The sequence below is a fragment of the Triturus cristatus genome, chromosome 3_2, assembly GCF_964204655.1.
Source record: "Triturus cristatus chromosome 3_2, aTriCri1.1, whole genome shotgun sequence".
NCBI lineage: Eukaryota > Metazoa > Chordata > Amphibia > Caudata > Salamandridae > Triturus > Triturus cristatus.
Genome location: NC_140584.1, coordinates 549557469 through 549574639, shown reverse-complemented (window position 1 = coordinate 549574639; position 17171 = coordinate 549557469). Strand labels below are relative to the sequence as shown.

The 17171-nt window shown below is 42.5% G+C and overlaps 1 protein-coding gene across 1 annotated transcript in view; it reads left to right on the top strand.

Moving 5' to 3' along the window:
- Positions 1 to 17171, top strand: part of ELP4 (elongator acetyltransferase complex subunit 4) — a 1288954-nt gene that overhangs the window by 811346 nt on the left and 460437 nt on the right. The window lies entirely within an intron of this gene.

Sequence of the window (17171 nt, the reverse complement as noted above, 5' to 3'; positions counted from 1 at the left end):
AAAACAACCTGGTTTTGCAAAGGGGGTCCCATGAGTTTTTGGCCCCGGGCTTGGCGGCTATCTAGGGTAACCTACCAAACCCCCACATTTCTGAAAACTACACACCCGGGGCATTCCAGGGAGGTATGGCTTGCGTGGATCCCCCAACGTTTCCTTACCCAGAATGCCCTGCAAACCTCAAATATAGCTGAAAAAATCACTTTTTTCACACATTTTTGTGTGGGAAAGTTGTGGCATCACCGGGCTGACACAAATTTCCTACCACCCAGCGTTCCCCCGGGTCTCCCGATAAAAACGGTGCCTCACTTGTGTGGGAGGCCTAAGGACCCGCGACAGGCAAGGGCCCACAACGTAGTGAGGCGACATGAAAATTGCCTATTTCAAAATGACCTGGTTTTGCAAGGGGGGTCACTTGGGTTTTTGGCCCGGTGCTCGGCGGCCACCTAGGGAAACCTACCAAACCCACACATTTCTGAAAACTAGACACCCGGGGATTCCAGGGAGGTATGGCTTGCGTGGATCCCCCAACGTTTCCTTACCCAGAATGCCCTGCAAACCTCAAATTTAGCTTAAAAAAATCACCTTTTTCACACATTTTTGTGTGGGAAAGTTTTTGCATCACCGGGCTGACACAAATTTCCTACCACCCAGCGTTCCCCCGGGTCTCCCGATAAAAACGGTGCCTCACTTGTGTGGGTGGCCTAAGGACCCGCGCGGGTACTTGGGCCTCCCACACGAGTGAGGCACCGTTTTCATCGGGAGACCCGGGGGGAACGCTGGGTGGTAGGAAATTTGTGTCAGCCCGGTGATGCCACAACTTTCCCACACAAAAATGTGTGAAAAAGGTGATTTTTTCAGCTAAAATTGAGCTTTGCAGGGCATTCTGGGTAAGGAAACGTTGGGGGATCCACGCAAGCCATACCTCCCTGGAATCCCCAGGGTGTCTAGTTTTCAGAAATGTGTGGGTTTAGTAGGTTTCCCTAGGTGCCGGCAGAGCTATGGTTCGAAAACTACAGCTAGGCACTTTGCCAATTTAGGGTCATTTTTCACAGCGAAATTGAGGTGTTTCCACGTTGCGTTTTGCACCGTTTCCTGTCGTGGGCAGCACTAGGCCGACCCACACAAGTGAGGTACCATTTTTCTCAGAAGACTTTGAGGAACGCGGGGGGGTGGAAATTTGTGGATCCACGCAGATTCCAGAACTTTCCACCAGAGAAATGTGGGGGAAATGTGTTTTTTTTGGCAATTATTTAGGTTTGCAAGGTATTCTGGGTAACAGAACCTGGTGGGAGGCAGTCAAGTCACCCCATCCTGGATTCCCCTGGGTGTCTAGTTTTCAAAAACGTATAGGTTTGCTAGATTTCCCTGGTGCCGGCAGAGCTATGGTTCAAAAACTACAGCTAGGCACTTTGCCAAAAAAGGGTCATTTTTCGCTGTGAAATTGAGGTGTGTCCATGTTACGTTTTGCGCCGTTTCCTGTCACGGGCACTAGGCCGACCCACACAAGTTAGGTACCATTTTTCTCGGAAGACTTTGGGGAACGCAGGGTGGGTGGAAATTTGTGGATTCATGCAGATTCCAGAACTTTCCACCAGAGAAATGTAGGGAAAATGTGGTTTTTTTTTGGCAATTTTTTAGGTTTGCAAGGGATTCTGGGTAACAGAACCTGGTGGGAGGCAGTCAAGTCACCCCATCCTGGATTCCCCTGGGTGTCTAGTTTTCAAAAATGTATAGGTTTGCTAGGTTTCCCTAGGTGCCGGCAGAGCTATGGTTCAAAAACTACAGCTAGGCACTTTGCCAATTTAGGGTCATTTTTCACAGCGAAATTGAGGTGTTTCCACGTTGCGTTTTGCACCGTTTCCTGTCGTGGGCACTAGGCCGACCCACACAAGTGAGGTACCATTTTTCTCAGAAGACTTTGGGGAACGCGGCGGGGGGGGGGGGTGGAAATTTGGGGATCCAAGTAGATTCCAGAACTTTCCACCACAGAAATATGGGGAAAATGTGTTTTTTTGGCAATTTTTGAGGTTTGCAAGGGATTCTGGGTAACAGAACCTGGTGGGACGCAGTCAAGTCACCCCATCCTGGATTCCCCTGGGTGTCTAGTTTTCAAAAATGTATAGATTTGCTAGGTTTCCCTAGGTGCCGGCAGAGCTATGGTTAAAAAACTACAGCTAGGCACTTTGCTAAAAAAGGGTAATTTTGCATTGTGAAAATGTGGTGTGTTCACGTTGGGTTTTGAGCCATTTCCTGTCGTGGGCACTATGCCTACCCCTACAAGTGAGGTACCATTTTTATCGGGAGACTTAGGGTAATTCAGATTTGTAAAGGAACTTTTATTACCTATTGACTTTCGATGCATTTCTGCCTTCCAAATGAAAGACATTGTGTAAAAAAGAAGTCATTCTAAAAAATGACTGATAATTCTCATGCTAGTATGAGTATTCCCAAATTCGGAAATGTGCAAATATCTATTGTTTCTAAACTCTATATTTTGTTCCCATTTCAGAAATACATAGGTGTCTTTCATGCCGATTTTTCCATGTACACATTTTTACAGAATAATTACTATATACCCGGTACATAATAAAAAACCATTGCAAGTTGCTGCTCAGTTTTTGGCTCTGGGTTCCTCGGGTTCTTGGTGAACCTACAAGTCCTATATATCCCCACAACCAGTAATGTCCAGCGGATGTAACGGTATATTGCTTTCAAAGAGCTGTCATAATTAGAAGAAGTTACAGGTGAAAACGTTGACACAAAAGGCGCTTTTTGTCAACAAATTTTCAATTTATCCTATATTTAACTGTTCGTTTCTATAAAGAAACCTTGATGGATCTACATAAATGACCCCTTACTGAATTCAGAATTTTGCTTACTTCTCTAAAATGTATAGCTTTCCAGGATCCATTATTGCTTTTGTACCCATTTCTACCATTAACTGGAAGGAGGTCGAAAGCACAAAAAATAGCAAAAATAGGCTATGTCCCAGAAAAATGCCAAAACTGTGTAAAAGATGTAGGGTTTCTGACAAAAGTCTGGTATCCCCTAAAAGCTGGGAAAATGGTGATTTCAGCCCCACAAACCCTTTTTTGATGACACTTGCAGGGAAAAACCCAGATGCTTTCATTTGCAGCCCGTTTTTCCCATTTTCCCCCCAAAAAACTAAATTTTGCTGTATTTTGGCTCATTTCTGTGACCCCTCAAGGGGAATCCACAAACCCTGAGTACCTTCAGAATCCCCATGATGTTGGAAGAAAAGGACGCAAATTTGGAGTGGATACCTTATGTGGTCAAAAAGTTACAGGGGCCTCACCGCGCACTACCCCAAATAGCCAAAAAAGGGCGTGGCACAGGAGGGGGAAAAGGCCTGGCAGCGAAGGGGTTAAATAGAATACACCCTGCCTTTAGCGGTGACATATGTATGAAAAAGAAAGCTTCAGGCCTAGCAAAAGGGCATTACAGGCTTCAGTGGCAGGCCTGGCACATGTTTTGAAAGGCTACTTTAGTGGTTGGCACAGTAAGTGATGCAGTAGCCTGAATGCACTGAAAATTATAGGCCCGCTAATTTTGTAGTGGAAGATGGCGAGCCTTGCTTGGGCATCCCAAGCCTTTTCTGTTGCTAAGAGTAGGAATAGTAACACCCCAAAAAATAAAATACGTTGCCTTCTTCTATTTATAGCGCACTGGTGTTCCCGACATTCAGGACTCTGATTTCTAAATAGACAACAGTTCCAAGTGATATTCAGAAAAACAGCCATTTATTTTACCGGGTAGCTAGTTTGAAATTTCTCTTTTAATTTAATTTTTAAAAACTACATTACCTGGCACTGCTGTTCGTAGAACCAACTGCCCAGTAGATGCCAATTTGCTCATTAGTTGGTGAAAATTAATATTATAATGGTAATGATTTTACTGTGAGTGGTTCGATCTCACTACATATCAGGAGCATGGCATCCTACAGGAAGCCCCCTGTAGGGCTAGTATGCATACTATGCAAGGCACCCTGCTGCTATATTGGAAAAGATAATTGTAGGAAGTGACTAAAGAAAGAGAGAATTTGACACAAGGAGCTCTTTTTTTGAAAGACACAGTAGTGCGCTTCAGTAAAGTGTACCAGGTCCTAACTGAATTGTGACAAATGCCTGCTGTCACAGCCTAGAGTATTATTCTAAACTCCCAGTGACACAGACGTAAAACAACTATGGAGAGTGGAGGATGACTTACCTGAAATCCCTCTCTGTAATACCGCTTCTCCAGCATCTGAAATAGGAAAAACACTAATTAGCAGAGAAAAGGGACAAAGAGGAGAAACAGAGATAGAAACAGACTTGGATGCAGAGAGAGCAACGAGAGGTGCAGAGGAAGAAGAGGAAACTGATGCAACTCCGCCCAGATATACTTGCAGGGGCCCCACCAATTCCATGGATTCAGGAGTCAAACATGCATGCCGAAGAGCCATCTGTAGATGGGTACCTCCAAGAGGGCCTTTGTCCCGCCACACTCCTGGAGGAGCGTGGCTTTCTCAAGTGAGTGAGCTTATATGGGGGTGGAGTGTACAAGAGCGGAAAACCAACTGAGGTTAATAAAACGAACATAAGCCCACAAAACAGTAGTGGAATTGTTTTCCCCTCTCTATGATCCTAGACTGTGTGGGCCATAAAAGACAAGAAAAGAAATGTGACATATAAAACAGAGAGAGTAAAACAAAGTGCTAGAGAGAGATACAGAAAAGGGGCTATTCTGACATAGAGACAGAGAGATGCCTAAACCCACTATGTTGTGAACCATACAATGTTTTTTGTTACCCAAATCTTTTGGAACAAACCCTGGATTGGGGATTTCTTTCCAGTTTAACTAGAGAAAGGGTGGTACCCGCAGAACCCATAGTGCTTATTGCAGCTACTACCTTGAGGACATGAAGACGAGAAAGAACGGAGCTAAGAAAATCTTTATTCAGACAAGGAAAACCCCATGGAGACATAAGCAGGGAAAAATAAAAAGAGATAAGAAAGGAAAAATACCGCAATATACTTACCTAGATTTTCTTTTCTTTCTGTGGGACTCCGAAAGGGAATCCTACATCCTAGAAGTGAGAACAAGAAAGAGAGGATACATTACCAGAAAGAGGAACAAAATCAACACCATGTACTCTGAGAGCTGGACTAGGTTAAAGGACGACAAGTTGCTCCTGTAAATAGTGCACAGTTTTCTGCCATCCTGTCCTAGATTTGTTTTGAAAAAAAATCTAATAAAATCATCGAGTCGTTTGAGATATTATTTCCATGATACCTTGGCTCCATGCCCACAATAGGCTTCAACGTAAGAGAGCAAGCTCTCTTTCACCAGGTCTGAAGAAGTTTTGGCCAAGCCACTAGAAATTATGATCTCCATAGAAATGCAGGACCTTGCATGAACACAGATGGTATGCAGCCCTGGCTTGGATTGCATTGACTTTCTTAGCAACGCCCTAGCGGCAGTGGTCAAGGTGGAGAAGAGCTACCAGGAGCAGGATAGAACTGCAGCACAGCAGCAGTTGAACAGGGCAGGCAGGTACCGAAGGCCTGACCCCAAGATGGCTTCTCCAAAGTCATGTGAGATCACAGCTTTTGATAATTATCTTGTGAGATTTCAGGAGAGTTGCTTGGGGCATAGGGCTGGAATGGGAATCAAAAAGCAGTCCTGGCTAAAATTTTCAAACCAGCCCCTCCCATCACCCATTTCTTTTTCATTCATTCATTCATCCTGTCGCTATCTGTGTTTTATACTCTTCTTTCACTCTGCTTTCTCGCATCTCTCCATCTTTCTCTGTCTCTCTCTTAGTCCTCTGTTGGTTGTAATTCATCTCAGAGAGATTGAGAAAGTGACAGAGGCTCTAGCACCAGCTCTGGGCTGCCAATAGCTGCAGCCCACCTGGAGAATGACCGATGGGGTAAATGGCCAATCTAGCCTTGGAGGTAGGTGGTCATCGTGAGGTGAGGCTGTCCTGATCTATAAATGGAAAACAATATAGGGCTTTAAATTCTGTCTCACAAATGCATCGTCACTAAAGCATAATAAAAGCCTGCACCAATAGAAAAACAAAACAAAAGAGGATTTGAATAGTACCAAATTTATTGCAATGCAAGGATTCCATAGGCGACAGAATGATACACTAAAAAGGTGGGAGAGAAACAGTCTTCTGGGCTGAAGTGGAAGCTACCTGTATGTATATTTTAAAGAGTTATTAACCATTGTTCTGACAAATAGCAAAAGCTGTAACGAGACCTACAAATAAATACCAAAGGTGGCAGCTTTGTTTATGAACATCTAGGTACATTTCCAAACCAGAATTGCATTGTGTGCTCGGTCCATGTTTGTTGTTGTATATAACTGAAATAATATGTAGCAAAATTATTTTTGTATTTGGCAGTGGTGATCAATTAGACACACGTGCTGCTATATTTGTGAAGTGGTCCTAACAGTATTGCCGGACAATTACATTTTGTTTACAGTATCTTGAGGAATAGCGTTTAGTGTATGATCTAAATATTATTGGCAGTATGTTAAGAGTCTATTAATCTCTAAGAATTGAAATGTATACATTTCTTGGTATAATTTACCTGCTTCGAGTACATCTAAGTGATGTTGTGCTTGAGTGCTTGTGCTTCCCTTGCTTAAAGTGTGTTCTGATCTGCTCTGCGTTATGCAGCCAGGTGGAAGCCCTGAGGTGGTTCAGCCTGAGGTAGCTGAACTGGATGGCATGGTTGCTAAAGCTAAGCTGTTTTATTTTTATACAGGCCTTAGGGAGCGGGCTCGAACACTCTTAGGGAGTATATTGTAATGTAGATAGCAAGGGCAAGATGCCCGTATTGAAAGCGTTATAATCCATACGAACACCTTAAGTACAGAAATCGAGCAGGGCTCACCACAAAGTGCTGCTCTTTAGTGAAACAAGCAGACACATCTGAGGGTAAGAGCGCCCCACTCGAGCAGTACAACCTCTCATCCCCCCTCTGTCATTGGCCAGCTGCCAGTCTCTTGCACAGTGATATAAACAAAATTCCATCTCACAGGAGAGCCTCTGGGCTGCACTGTTCAGATAGGGAGACAGAATGCAGGCATGTGTCTAACATATTCCCCTAAAATATGCCTCCGTCTTGTACTGGCAGACAGACAGAAGATGGGGGGGTAGGGAAGCCAACAAGAGACCAGATACAACAAAATGGCATCGCTCTAACACAAGAAACTGCAAGCCCTACTTGGGGCTTGCTAACATGGACCCTCTTTAATGAGTAATGGTTCAGTCCGACTTTAGAGTCTGTGAATGGAGTTGTTGGAAACTGCTAATTAAGGTTTACACTTACAGTATATGTTGCACTATCTCGCTGCAATATCTCATAGGCTTAGGTTAGATATCAGAATACCGTGAGTGGGTTTAACATTAAAACACGTGATTGTTGGAAATCAACAATAAAGCTAAAAACCTAATTTGCCAAGCCGAGGTCATGAAACTAGAATCAGATGAAAGAAAATCAATTTTCTTTGCTGTTGGAAATGCTCTGGAAGTTTTACAATTGGATACCATTGCTATCAGTTGCTTCATTTGGAATGACTGAACTTAATGTGCCATTCACAAGGCAGTGCTTTAGGAGCACCTCCCATGATTATATTCACATTACCAGTCTCTGCATTCAAGAGACCCTCACAAAAAATCATCCTTTGTACTGCACAGCTAAAAACAACTAAAATATCGGCCTAGACACCTAGAATCCCTAAATTTACAAGGGTGTCAGTTAATGGGAGGATTCCACCACATTGTCGTTGTTTGATACTGCAGCCTTAGTTCCCCCATAAGCAGCGCACAAGTCCTATAAAAAGAAGTGGGGGGACTGATCAAGTAAGACAATATGCAAATGACCCAATGACTTCACGACGTATCCTATAAAAGAAATAAAATAGTGCTATTTAAATTATTTGTGTAAATACTGGGACAGACTAACCCATCTGGCAGTCTTGCAGTGTCTGCATTTAAAGACAGGGACAGAACAAAGGCAAAAGCATGCCTCTCTTGAGTACCTGTGAAGAGAAGGCAAGCCATATGCCTTTGTTTCCCTCTGTGGCATTTATATTTGAATTTAAGGTTCCAGGTGGCCCCCAGTCAGCATTTACAAGCAAAAGGAGGCTGGATGGCCCCTTAACTTTGGCCCAGCTGGAGGTGAAAAAAAGGCTCACTCCCTGCCTGCACGTTGCTGCTGGGAATGGAAAGCAGACAACGTACACGCGCTGCTGAACGTGTCCCGGTGTCTTACACTTGGACAAGTTAAACATATTTCTGTGGGGCTTACTTCTTGGCGGGGGGGACGATGTCCACCCTGTAAAAATAGTGGGTGGATGCTGTGTGCCTGCATGTACCCCTGACACAAGCCCTGTTCCTGAGGCTTTTACATATTGTTGGAGAGGCATCTTCTCCTGGAATGGGAGTGTACCACCCTTTGAATGTATGCCCTATCCTCATCCTTATAATGACACCATTATAAGAGGTTATATCCTTTTAAAACAGGCACCTATTATACAAAATTATGTTCATTCCTGCACATTGCCCCCGCCTGGGATTAAGAACCCCATGTCGATTGTCTTGCTCTGCGGCCTGCTGTTTGCTCCCCTGGGGAAGGTGAACAGTTATGGTTTCAAATGGCTGGCCAGTTTTCTTTCTGTGTAGTATATTTTTTTAGGTCTGCTTTACAGTCCAGCTGTCATCTGACATTTGATCAACAGAACAAAAGGGCTTTAAGAAGCACCAGAAGAGGGACTTTGTCTCCACCCACGTGTTCGTAATCACGAGTACAAGTTTTGATTGGGCTGAAGATGTGTGCTTCCACCGAAAACGTGCTTGCCCCCTTGCAGGTGGGATTATTTTGTTTATTTTATCTAGCTGCCTGAGCTTGTACTTTCAGGGGCACGCGTAACACTATAATGCTACTAAAGTGTCTTTTGTATTATATAGTTTGTTTCCATTCCAAATGGTGTTGGTTGCACGTCTGCAACGTAGAATGTTCTGTGCCCCCTCTCTGTGTGGAAAGAGATTAATTCGTCTGGGGTTTGTTTCTGTCACTCTCCTTTGTTGTCTCGTTCATCTAGACACATCAAGGCCATAGTAACATTTTTGCAGATTGTGATTTCTATTTAAATTCAGTCCTTGCACTGCTTTCGCTTGTAGGTGGTGACTACATTAATATGTTGGTCACATTCGGCAGCTGATTTTGGCATATTGCATTTAAATAGATAACATCTTTGGTTACTGTTTGACATTTGCATAAAAAACTATATGTTCTCTTAATTAAAAATAATAACATTATTTCCTCTATCCCCGTCCATAACCTCTGCATGCCTGCATACCCGCCAACAACCAAGGAAAGGTTAGTAATCTGGGGATGAGAATCATTTCCTCTCTCTGTCTCAGTGGTCCTATTGTTTTGTTTTCATTAGCACAATATTTGTACGAGATCTGTCGATCACTTACTTGGTTTGTGTCCTCAGCGGCTTTCAGTACTGAAGGGTCTGATTACTCTGTGGCGATGTAATCGAGATGGCCCTGAGACATGAATAATATTGATTCATTTTGTGCACTATTACTTTTTAAGTTGGCTGTAATGTATTTCATTGCACTGCAGCATTTATAGAGCATGTCAGCTTGAAATGCTTGATTAGCATCCCGTGGTTCAGAGTTCAGCGTTGTTGGCCAGTGGATCACAAGTTAAGATCAGGTTGATTTGTTTACATGTTTTACAATGATTTGTGTGATCAATGTAGTTGTAGCATGTGAGGTTTAGAAAAGGACTGAGGTATGCATCAGAAGAGTAGGGTAGTGGTCAGGATCAGTACAGATTTGCACCCTTCCCACACTCCCGCCAACAAACCTGTGCTGCCGGGGTGGTACTTTATCCCCCAGCGTACTTTTGGCCCTAGGAGGGGTCAAGACTTGCTGGAGATACGTAATAGTGTGAGATGCTTCCCTCAGTGTGAGCTTCTATCTTGAAGCGAATTCCTGCCTGTACTTCTGCCTACATATCTGTGCCGCTGGCGGAAGACTTCATCCCCCAGCATGCTTGTGACCCTAGGTGGGGTGGAGACTTGCCGGAGCACTTAATAGCGTTAGATGCCTCCCCGCAGTGCGGAATGCACCCAGGTCAAGACCGGGCCCATCATCGCCTGGGGGAGGCTGGGCTTAGCCACCCCTTTTTCTTTGTGCTTTAAGGTATTTGTACATTCTTCTATCTTTGTGTGGAACTGCTTAGTGGAATCTTCATGGGGAAACGTAGAGTAATAGCATCGGCTCCTACACCTGTTTCTACCCTCAATGGGTTTTTGCAGTGAGCGAGGAGTCTTGAACAAGGAGATCCAAATGGCTGAGAGGTGCTTATCCTTGTTCTCCCCCTTAGCTACCGACACCCAGCCTGCACAAAGAGATGCCTTCAGGGTTATGGAGCCCCTAACCCAGCTACTGCAAATCGCCGCCCCCTCCTCCCTGCACAGAACTTGGAAGCACCTCAAAAGGAACACAATTGCCAAATCAAACTCTGTATAAAGAAGGGAAGATAAAAAGCAAAGGAGGAAAGAGAAAAAGAGTTGATGGTAGGACAGAATCTAAAAGGCAACGGATTTGCCCCTAAAAGCAACCGCAAAGCCCAGTTCAAGACATAGACAGCCATATATGCTTAAATAGTGAAGATAAAGCACTTTTCTTGACAGAGGAGCTCCGCATATGTATTTCTAACGCTTTAAGCCCGATAATGACCGGCCTGGCTAAACTCAAGTAGGAACTGTCTAATTTGAATTGTACCTTTAAGGAGGGGCAGGTGATTTTTTTCTGGTTTGGACACCCCAATACCGATTCCTTGACAATTAAGTGAGCCCCTTTTCATAGAGGGGCTGCCAATCCCATCTAATAGGGAAATTAACCCCATCTTAAGATAAGTAAGTAGTGTGACAAGAACTAATGTTCTCAGACCACAAAGTAATTTCAATGGATCAGGCAACCTTATCGGGCAAATGGCCAAACTGTGTGATTTCGTGAGCAATAGATTGGGGTGTACTCTGAGGTCCATGAAGCTCCCAATTCTGCAAAATACCTACTCAAGCCCCCACTTGTTGTGGTGATGAAAGCCCCCACTCCCTTTGAAGCAGGATATGAAGGAGGATCACAACCAACTTCTGAACAAAGTGGGTCATTGGGTAAATGGAAGGCCAGGGTTGCTGCATGATCAAATAAATCGCATGCGGAGAGTCTCCTGGGTCGGCATTACCCCTAAATTAGGAAGGAATGATTATATAGTTAATTTTAAAAACGAAGTGGTGACGTAAAACATAGCAAGGAGGCTTAAACATCCCGGACTTCCTCCAAAGCTAATTGGCGACCTTCCTCTGGGCTTCTTTTACAGTCCAGCAGAAAGTTTGGTACCAATTCCTTCTGCTGCTGACTCCTACTCTGTGCCCACTTTAAATGGATATAAGCCAATCTCATGACTGGATCAAACGGATTGACTGTCTAACACCCTCTATTAGACTCTGTTCCTTGCCATATAGAGGCCCTAAGAAAGAAGGGTCCATTGCTGCCCCAAAACATAATGGTCTGAATCTTATTTCTTGGAATGTAGCAGGGGCAGACATTGTTTGCTGTCAGGAAACATGGATGATCGAGGACCTTTATTTGAATGGGTTTCAATCCTTCCTGGAACCAGTAAGTGCTTCACTTGTGGGAAGGGCCAAGGGTGGTTTAGTGACTTTTATATCTGTTCAAATTCCCTCTGTCCAAGTGACTAAAGTTTGGTCCTCATCCTTTTTCCTGGTTACCCTCCTAGCCTTTGTAAAAGAATATGACATACTGTTGGAAAATTATTACTACAACAATTTTAATCATTCGGCAACCAATGCTATAGATCAATTTGAGGATTTCTTGAACTCTTTTATTTTAACAGCTAAATGCAAGACACTATTAATATGGGTAGGTGATTTTAATATCACATTGTATGGGCATAGCAGGAAACGGGTCTGTGGTTTCATGAATTCAAATAAGGAAGATCTCACTCATTTTAAATTTACTACATATGGAGAAACTCTAAATACACTTATTTTGAAACATGATATAGTTTTAATTAGTGACCTCGGGGAACGGGAGAAAAGCAAACCCCCAACATTCACTGTCAGTAGTTAAATTCAGCATGCACTTTTGCTCATAAACAACAAAAGGCAACCTTAAAAAGCACCATGCAATCAGTAGATAAGGTCAGATAGCAAGAAACACTTATAAAGACCTATTTGAGGAGAGAAAAAGGGAAATCTAGGCAAAGGCATGGGAGGATCTTGATAAGGCAACCAGATTAAGAGATAATACCACATTTTGGGAAATTATTAATCACCCATTTTTTCAGATAATGACGTTCCGAAAATTGAAGTTCTGATACCCGCTGATCTATGGGTGGCACATTTTGCACAAATTTTCCAGTCAAAAGCTAGTGTAATCTCCCTGCACATCCCCCGCATCAGAACCAAACTTGCCCTTTAAGAATTTCACAGAACCAATCCATAATCATAGAGGTTAGTGAAGTAGTGAGAGAAATCAAGAAATGCACACCATGGAAAGCAGAAGGTCCAGATGGTGTACCTGCAGATATTTTAAAATCCAATCAGGACCTGTGGGCAACCCTTTTAACAAATGTATTTAGGAGTTTTGTGGAGAGACAAATTCCAGACTCATGGACAACAGCCATAATTATCCCGATCTGCAAAAAAGGGGATCGGCATTCCCCATCTTGCTACAGACCCATAGCATTGATAGATTCCAACATGAAAATTCTTGGTAGAGTACTGTTGGCTCAGCTGGACACATGGGCTACCGAAAACAAGATCCTGCCAAATGTGCAATTTAGCTTGACCCGGCGTGGGGACAAAAGACCACTGTCTACATTTCTGCATGTTAGCTGGGAAATACGTAATGGCAAATAAAGGTTCCATCCAGTTGGCGATCATTGATCTATCTAGCGTCCTCGATTTGGTAAATTGCTCAAAACTTTGGATGCTGATGGAGTCAATGGAGGTGGAGACAAAACTGCTTACTCTAATTAAACGTCTCCACCATGAACTAACGGTGAAAGTACGTTTCGGCTTGTAGGGCAAAACTATCCCCCAAATAAAGTCCACTCGTGGGATGCGACAGGGCTGTATCCTCGCTCTTTTCCTATTTCTTATGTATATAAATGGGATTTCCAAACATCTTGCTGAGGTACGAAAGGTTACACCCTGAAAAGTTAGGCAACATATTCCTATTTTATTATATGCGGAAGATGCTGCGCTAATTGCTCAGATGGCAAATGGCCTACAAACCCTACTGGACTTTTCTTCATACATGGGTAACCTGGATCTTAAGGTCAATCACTCTAAGTCTTTCTTAATGACATGTGGGTCCTGTAACACGAAATCAAAAACGTTCTTCATGGGGAATTTATTCCTGGAGAAGGTGAATGATTTTTAATAATTTAGGGGTTCTCTTCAGCTCTTCCTTTAAATAGAATTCACTTTTGACTGTTAGAGTACAGCAATTTAAAAGAAATATAGAGGAAATTGTTAGATTTACCCATAGGCTGGGCCAGAAACCCATTAAAGAAATGACTAATTTATATAAAAGCAAATGAATATCTGCAGGGTCATATGGAGCAGGCTTATGGGGCTATGCACTAACGACAATTCTTCAGTGGGCTGAAAATTGCTTCCTATGAAGGTTACTTATGGTTCCTCTGGGGACCTCTACTTTGATCTGCCATGAAGAACTAGGTCTGACTTCTATGGAAGATAAGCGGGGTCTTGCACAACTTTTATTGTAAATCAAGACCTGGATAAACCCAGAAGCAGCCTTGGTTAGCTCTTGGACTGCCTATCCTTAAATGGAGTTGGTTGGATCCCTTTGGTTACGTATCAAAAGGAGGCCTTTGAATTTATAGGTATGAAAGAGTTGTTTAACAATTCTTATTTGATTACCAAAAAAAGCACAGTAGAAGTATAATCCTACTTTTTGAATTATTGCTCGAATTAAAGGCTCCGAAAGCCAGTCCATGATATCACTCACAAGATGTGTATTGATTTCTACTACATCCAATCTAGAACCATACCTTGCTTGGATTGTAAACTCAATCGCTGCTCTTATTCTCTTTTTAGATTTTGTGTGATACACTTTAAGGTTGCATTTCCATTACAATGTGCGTGGCCGTATGATTTACTTTCATGCCGGTGTGACCAGGTAACAAAGCACTTGTCATTTTATTTTGTTTTGTTCATTATATGCAGAAACTAGACAAACCTGTTCTAAGGAAATCTAAATTGAGAACTTATAGGGAAGGTGTAATGTTACTACAGAATCTCTCTATCATAGAAATATGTTTTGCTGTACTCGATTTTGTTAGGCCACTGGCAATCAGAAAAAGGTATGAGAGAATTTGTAAATAAGAGAATTGGCCCCACCTTGTATTAATAGATCTTACAATCCTTTATGCTGTCTTAATTGATAACGCATTCACTTTGCTGGAAGACGTGTGGTGTAATGATATTTTAATTATTCTTATGCCCCGGCAGAAAATGAAAACGCATATTTGCAATTATTTATTCCTGTATTTTGTGTGTTTTATTGATACAAATATTTTGTTATACATTTCTTTACTATTGTATTATATTGTGTTTTTATTGACTTTTATGGCTTATGCTGAATGAAGATTTTCTTGATTTGACTTGACTGAGTACCCGTCTGCCAAACTCCACGCTCGTCAGCCCGATTTGAAGCCACACTTTTTACGCATATGGAGTACATTTACTCTGTCAGTGTAAAACTTCCTTCGGCAGCCCGATGGAATAGTTACCATTGGAAACAAAGTATCTGCCCTGTTTAGAGTGGATGGTTAGATGGCTTTTTAAAAAAAAATTTTTTTTAACTGTTCGTCACTGGTATATCCTGGCGCCGAGTGTGTTTTTGGAAAATAAAATACCCTGGTAAAGTTTGTCAGCCAGCTGTCATGCTTGTCAGGACCGTCTGTTAAACTATTCTTTTATTGACCGAATTGCCATGAAAGCAGTTCCTGCTAATATATATAGAGATCCGCTGGGCTGACAGTCATCTCTAAATTTGGCAGGCAGAGTAAAGGCAGTAAGGCCCACTGGAACTCTGTAAGGGGCTGTGGTAGTTTTGCTCTGGCGACTTTGTGATTGGTGACTCATGTTTTAACTAAGATTCACAAAGCAATAGGGTGACACCCAATCGAAGCAAAATAGGAGGACCTTGTAATATTCCTTGAAATCCCTGTGACTACCCTTTTCAACGCATTCTGAACCTCTCTCAGCCTGATTCGCGTTTTAGAGGCAATAGGACAGGATATTCAACTAGCGAGCCTTTACCACAATTGCGATTCTCTTGGTAGTAAGTTCTTTATAATTAGAATGGCTTACCTTTCTTTACTAACTAGATTTAGTATTGCCTGTTATGGAAAATGTCTTTAGTTTAAGCTCCACAATTCGGGATTCTGTTTTATCATCCTTAGGATAGATCTTAATCTTAACAGAATATGTTGTTAGTGTGGAGTAATTTGGAATTCTGAAGCAGACGTTTGAGTGTTTGTATACACATGCTGACAGTTGCAGGCTCAGGGTGTCTTTGGTATGAAAACCTTCACACATCCGTGCTGAAAGATGTAATCTCACAAGTACTCACTTGATCCCTTTATAGAATATACCTGGCACCCCAACCACTTCTCATACTACTGAGGAGGACACTATGATGGGCGTTAAATGTAGCCCAATGATCTAGTACTGCAAGTATTGCCATGTTTTCATTGCCTCACAAGGTCAGGCGCTGCACCGCTACAGCAAAAGGATCCGTCTAAGCAAAACTCTCTGGCCAAAACTGCTCTCAATTTCCTAGAGGTAATTGGAACAAAGATGTTCAGTTTTGGATGGTTGCTGCCTTTGTTTGATCCATAGAAAAAACATTTTTTATATCTACAGTAAAAAAGAAATGTAAAGCATTAATGAGACAGGTGATGTTGGTAAATAACCGAGCCAATGGATAAAAACTTTGTCATGAACTTACAGCGGTAACTATCCCCAGGGATAGGTGTGTCATTCTTATCTCTGGAACTGTCAGTGGTTTATCTGGTTGCAAGGATTTCTCTTATGTGTGGAAAATGGCTGTTAAAGTGATGGGGGTGAAGGCAGATGAGAAATGGGAAACACTGTCTCAATGTCTTACTTTTTTTTTCAGCAAGGACTAACTAGTTTTGCATTATTTCTTTGATGGTGCAGGTGCATTTCTGTATGGACTATTTAAAGAGTTTAAGTAGCCAATTGCATGGATTGCGAATTCATACACAACTTCCATTTCTTTATCGTATGAATTTGTGGTAGAAATTATTGGTGTTTGATGTTCCACTGCATGCAGTTCCAGGAATTTAAATTTAATACATATAGACTCTAATATTGGCACGAAGCGACATGGGCACTGGCGCAAGATAAAGGGAACAGGAGACGCTGACTAGGACGATATAATGGAAGGCATGCTGAGGCATAAAGACAGAGATGGGCACCAGGACAGTGAGAGACACGAAATTGATCAAGTTAACCCGAAAATCTGAGCTGGAGTGACAATGGACTAAGACAGTGGGAGACACAGATATAGGACCATGGACAAGAAAATCAAAATTAATGGGACAGGGACCACCGAGACTGTGGGGCACAGAAATTATTCACTTTGTCAAAATACAGAGATTTGGATGATCAGTGCACACATAGAAGTCTGTTTCTTGGAAGAGAGAAGATTTTCGTCTCTGATGAGGCTCAACCATTATCGGGCGTGGGTAGCTTCAGTGAGAAAGTTTGGGGTGTGACACCCTCCAAATAAATGCATTATGTGCTTGGTAGTTGGTTGTGTGGGCCCCATGTTGGGTCTTCTATTCCTAAGTCTGTTTTCTTGTCATCCTGATTGCACTTAGAGGTTTTAGCATATTCATTTTTTGGATCAGGAGCTTAAATATATTTAGTCAAAGATTTACAGAGATTCTGCATACAGGTACAAGTTCCTCCAATTTTGCTTAGATTGGGTGGTGCCCTATTGCTTTGTGAATCTTGTTTAAACATGGGTCACCAATCACATAGTT